Source organism: Chinchilla lanigera, unplaced genomic scaffold (assembly GCF_000276665.1).
Source record: "Chinchilla lanigera isolate Chin_1 unplaced genomic scaffold, ChiLan1.0 scaffold00064, whole genome shotgun sequence".
NCBI classification, from domain to species: Eukaryota; Metazoa; Chordata; class Mammalia; order Rodentia; family Chinchillidae; genus Chinchilla; species Chinchilla lanigera.
In genome coordinates, this window is record NW_004955465.1 from 12,717,400 (window position 1) to 12,723,404 (window position 6,005).

Consider the following 6,005-nt stretch of genomic DNA (forward strand, 5'->3'; position numbering starts at 1 on the left):
TTGTTATTTTTTGTTGATTTGGACTGAAATACAGATTGTGGTTGAAGTAGAAAACACATTTTTTAGATGACATACCATTCCAGGAAAAACTAGGGCAATATAATGGTTGATACATTGTGTCAACTTGAGAAGTTTAGAAGTTTAACTAAGTGATTCAGCAGGGGCTCAGGGTCCTCACTTTGTAAACATCCTCATTCTGCACAAGAGAAGGGCATAGAGATGGTGTGAGTGCTACACCTTCCCTAGAGAATGGTAACCTGCATACAATATGAGGGAGGGACAGAGGCTTTTTCTCCCTCTCTTTTACTCTTGCTGCTTTTGCTGTCTTCTACCACCTTGAAGCGTTGCCCCCGTGCCATGCCACCCTGACTTGGAGCCAACTGATTATGGACTGAAACCTCTTCAAACTGAGCTAAAGAAATTTTTCCTCCTTTAACTTTGGGTATTGGGTATTTTGTAGCAGAAATGAGAGAAATGTAACTAAGACAAAATTTGGTACCAGAGAAGTGGGGTCATTGCTGTGACTGTGCCTGATAATGGGGTTCAATACCCTTGGGAATGGCTTGTGGGAAGAGTTTGGAAAGATTCAGAGATGTTGCCTGAAAAAACAGAGTGGAGTGCCTTAGGATATTCTGTATGGGAGATTCTGGTCAGAGCTCAGAAGACTAGAAGGATGATAGAAATCCTGCTGGTAAAGATCAGGCTCAGGAGGTTTCTCCTGGGAAGACTGCATTGGGTGCTGGACTCCAGATGATGTATGTTATGGCTTGGTAAAAAGTTTGTCTGCATTTTGCTAGTGTCCAAATACTGCCTGAAACTGAGATTAAGGGAGGCAGACTAAATAATCTTGTGAAGAAATTTCAAGGCAGTTGAATGTTGAAGCAGTGGCATGGCTATTGTTGGGGGTTTTTAGCCAGACTTATGGTGCGAATCAAGAGCAAAGAGCCCAGCAGGAATATTTAAAATGTTGTGAGTTTGGCCAGAAAGGAAGCTCCAGTAAAATTGTGAACTACATAAATAGAGCTCATGTGATCTTGATTGCTGAGAAGGAACAGGATAATAGAAAAGATGGCCTGAGGACATCACAAGAAGCAGCAAGTCTCCATCCTTTGCAGCCTCAAAACTGTAAAAGTGAAAGACTTTGCTTTGAGGAGAAAGTTACAGAGCACCATGTTCCAGAATGGTGGTGGCAGTGACACAAGTTTATGAATGGAGGCAGCATAGAAAATTTGTTCCTCAGAATTGGATTCAGAGTGCCCAGTGATCCAGCAACTCAGCCCCCATAGCCAAAGAGAGGAAAACCTTGGTACTGCTCCAGCTGGCAGCAGACCTTGGCATCATCCACATGGTGCTGGTTTTAGGTGCATACAGAGTGCAAATGCTGTGGGGTTAAAAAGGCTTCCACCCTAATTTCAGAAGGCCTGGAAAGCCAGACAATGTGCTTCTGAGAGGGCAGTGTGTGAATCTGTGAATGTAAAGCTGAAGGTGCAGTAGAGACCCCAGAAGTTTGGAAATGTCAGGAATGTGGATCATCTAAGGAAAGCTGGAAGAAGGGAGCAAAGCATGCCTCAGAGAGAAGCAATAGGAGTGTATCCACCAGAAGTGCTATAGAGGGGGAGCCTAGCAAAACTTTTGGAGCTCACAATTTGCCAGAGATTGCTTCAGATGCTGGACATGGAACTACAGGATTTAATGTTTGCCCCACTGGATTTTAGACTTGCTTTGGTTCCAATCCTTTGTATTCCCGTTTGTAACTTTTGGAATTGGAATATTTATTTTGTGTCATTGAATGTTGGGAGTATTTAACTTTTCATTTGTACAGGGGCTCACAGCGAAGAGTTTGCCTTACATCTTGGAGGAGACTTGGGACTTGGACTTTTCAGCAATGCTGAAACTGTTAGGACTTTGGCAACTCTTGCAGATGGACTAAATGCCTTTTGCATAAAGGGATGTGCATGAGTCTTTGGGGGCCCAGGGGTGAAATGTTATGGCTCTAATGTAATATAATATTGATAGACTTACTTCTGATTCTTAAGGATTGTTAAACCCATGTTATAATGTTCAAGTTGTGAAATGATAATAAGCATGTCTTTGTATCTGGAGACAAGTTTAAAGAAATGTGTCTGGATGCCAAGTTGACAGGGGTGGACTGTAATGGTTGACATGTCAATTTGAGAAGTTTAGAAGTTTAACTAAGTGACTCAGCAGCGGGCCAGGGCCCTCACTTGTAAACATCCTCATCTTGTGCAAGAGAATCGCATGGAGATGGTGTGAGTGCTACACCTGCCCTAGGGGGTGGTAGCCTATATACAACCTAAGAGAGGATAAGAGGCTTGCTCACCCCTGCTCCTTTGCTCTTGTTGCTTTTGCTGTCTCCTGCTGCCTTGAACTCTTGCCTCTGTGCCACACCACCCTGCCCTGGAGCCAGCTGACTATGGACTGAAACCTCTACAAACTGTGAGCTAAATAAACCTTTCCTTCCTTAATTTTGGTTGTCAGGTATTTTGTCTCAACAATAAGAGAAAAGTAACTAAGATAAGTAATTTCCATGACGGACTTCAGATGCCTCTTTTGTGTTTGCAAGACTCTTGCCAGTTGAAAGAGACATTATAGCACACCTGTAGAAAGCTGTGCAAGTAAGCGTTACCTGAAGGACCCTGGGGCCTGGGCAAATACATGCTCATCTGTTGTTCCTTGGAATACTGGCCAAACAATGGAACATGCAAGCCACTGAGATCACTGCTTATGTAACTAACTCTGTGAAGCCTATTCTGCAATGACTGCGTGTGGAAGAACCCTGTGCAGTGTGGCTGACTATCACTGGACAATGTGAGTACCTTCTGGGAGTCTCCAGTCCACCCCATGCCACTGCCCTCCTGGTGGTTTTTTGTCTGACCAACTGTCATCAGATCTTGTGCATGACCTTCTGTCCATCCCTTCACTACAAAGCGCTCTTCTGTTACTAGTCACAACCTCTCCAGCTCTTTCCTGTTAATTCTTAAGAATAAGTTTCGACAAGCCCATGGCATCTCTTAGTATTTTATGCAATCTCTCAGTACCTCCTTGCACCACTTGACTATGGAGAAGACCCCAAGTGAGCAAGTACAACTGACAAAATCATATTATTTTGTGAGAGAAAATGTGCTCAGCTGTTTATTTGAAATTTATGACACAGTTTTACTTTCCTAATGTGGCAAAAACTGAGTCCAGGAAAGCAATGACACCCGAGAAAGTCAGGAGGCAGTGTATAGTTTTATTTTACACTGGTCGTCCTAGCCGGAATAGTTTACAACAAAAGCCAGGCCCTGAGTGCCTGTGAGGCAGCATTTTTATATGAGGCATAAGCAGGTGTTACAAAGGCAGAACAAAGGTGGGACAGAACAGCCTGGCAGTTCTGATTAACTAGTGCAGTGAGATCATTGATTACAGGGCTAGATTAATGACCATCACTTACAAGACTAGATTAGTGACCACAAAGCTCTGTAAAATAAGCCATCCTACGTATTTTGTTATGCTCTTGTGGTTACAGGGGTCAAGACAGTAAGTACAAAGCCATAAAGCAGTTACAGAGCTAGGTAGTTTCAGAGAGAACAAAGTTTGAAAAAGAACAGTTTTTCCTTGTACAGTTTTCCCCTTCATTAACATACATAATTATTCTTCTTACTGCTTTCTCTCTCATTTCTCCCTCTTGTTCAGAAGGCACATAGCTCAATCACTGTGCAAACAGGAAGACAAACTGTCATTTGAGCAATGATGAAAAGAAAGACTAGAAGAAAATACTTTCCCATTTTCTTATAGATTCTGAGCCAGATTTAGACTGTATAGCAATAGTCTTCTTTTTACAAGAAATAAATAGCATAGAAGGAAGCATATGGATAATATCTATGAGAATATGATTTTCTATTGCAAAATGGCAAATGGATATGAGCAGGGACCTCAGTGATTATGCTCTGAAAGTTGTCACTGTGTTCTTGCCGAGCCACTTCCAGCCCACTTAGCATCTGGGATGCTAAGATAGATAAAGTTCCTGACTACCCCTCTGATGCTGAGTTTAGTGCCAGACATCCTCATTTCACTCAACCTACACTGTAACCAGGACTCAGGATAACACTTGCATAGTGATCCAAAGACTCTCTTAGGCTCCTTGGCTTTTACAGCATTTACCTGAATAACACTGAACATTTTTTAGTGTTTTTTGTTTCCCAAGTACTTATACCTATATCCTTCTTTCATGACTTTGCTAATTTATGCTCAATGAATTTTGACTGGTAAAAATATGACCAAATGATATACATTTAGCTACTGTAAGAATTAACAAAAGAAGTAGTTTTCCCAATTTTCAGTGATGATGCCAGCAGTCAACCACGTGGATATCCCTGCTAATCAGCATGAATGGGCTGAGACTGGCAACACCAAGTTCCGGAAGCAATTTAATATTTACTATTGTTGTATCAGGTGTCATGATGGACCCTGTATAGAATGAGAAAATAAAATCTGCCCAATAAAAGAAAAGGAAACAGGTCATGAGAATGAGAATATTTATGGTAGCTTTGATTTCTGGGCTGGAATTGTTTGTAAACCTGGAACTATGCAGGTAGAAAACACGCTTGTGATGTTTGTGCAGTTGGAACGCCATATACCCATTGCTCCAGCCCACGAGACTCTGGAATATGGTATCTTGAAGAGCCATGAGAGAAAGAAAAAGCCACTTAACTATTTTCTGGGATAGTAGTATGTAGTACTGCCCAATATACATTCCAATTCCAGAACTATTCATGCTACTGATGGCCATGACATAGTAAAGCAAGTTGGAACTTATCAAAGAATTAAAAATCCAAAAGAGGAGGATACAGGAAAGAACTTGCCATGTGGTCTGCAGTTTGAATTTTCTGCATGGGGTGGTCTTAGGACTGACGGTGATAGCCTGGACCACACTGACGACACAGGTGGTGCAGACGGAGAGGCCCCGGGCCACTCTTCCCAGGTAAGTTATGATTTTACATCCTACATAACCTGGGAAGTTTCTGAAACAAAAATACTCTTGAAATTATCCCAATCCCTCCAACAGAAATCACGACTACATTTGAGAAACCTAAGTGAATAAGAACAAAATCTATGAGTCTTTTTTCAGAAATTGTTACAAAAGTATAGACATGTCTCATAAGAGTGTTGCCTATGATTCCTGGTCCCATAAGAGAAAGGATGACTGCTAACTTGATGCTACTCCAAATCATCTTCTGACATCATGGGCACAACTAGAAAAATCATTTTGAGAGACACAAGTAAACAAACATGACATATTTCAGATCTGTAGATTTTCTCTGTTTCAAAGAATAGAACAAACTCTGAAATACATACATATGGATATAAATTCTAAACTGTTTCATTCACTTACCATTCCAAATGATCATTCCTAGTATTGGTCATGTGTAAAAATTTGCAAGACCTATGAATTAGGCACAAGAAGGGCAATCTTAAATTTTAGACCATGGTAGTAAGTATAATCTTAGGGACCTTTTTTGCAATTAACATACAGTAAATAACCTCCCTATCATAGGTTTCACTTATGGTCCACCCAGATCCTCTTTATTCTCATTCATCCTTACCCGTCAAGTGAGTAGTGAGCTAAAGAAGAGTATAAGTTCTTCAAAGAATTATACTTGACCAAATGCAGTAGCTTCCTGAGACAGGCAGTTTGAATTATCCACTCCCCTGACCCGTGAGTAGCCCTTGGGCATAACTGATATAGACTGTAACTAGGTAAAGGAGTGTGGAAGTCCAGCCTCTTCCTTCAAGGTGGGACTAACCCTGTGGTTACCTGTGTTCTCTCAGTTTTTCACATGGGTGGGATCTGACTGAAGTTGCCTTTATTTTCTTTCCATTTATCCTGTTCTTATTCTCCACTCTTTCTGAGAACACTTCCCCAGAAAAACATCAGAAACACACTTCCTATCTTAAACTGTGGTTCTATGGACTCCATCCAGACTCATTACTCACCATGCCTT

The 6,005-nt window shown here is 41.3% G+C and overlaps 1 pseudogene; it reads right to left on the reverse strand.

Annotated features, from left to right (window-relative positions):
• Positions 1–4,339: 4,339 nt before the first annotated feature.
• On the reverse strand, positions 4,340–5,277 carry LOC102026409 (annotated as a pseudogene).
• Between the last annotated feature and the right edge of the window lie 728 nt (positions 5,278–6,005).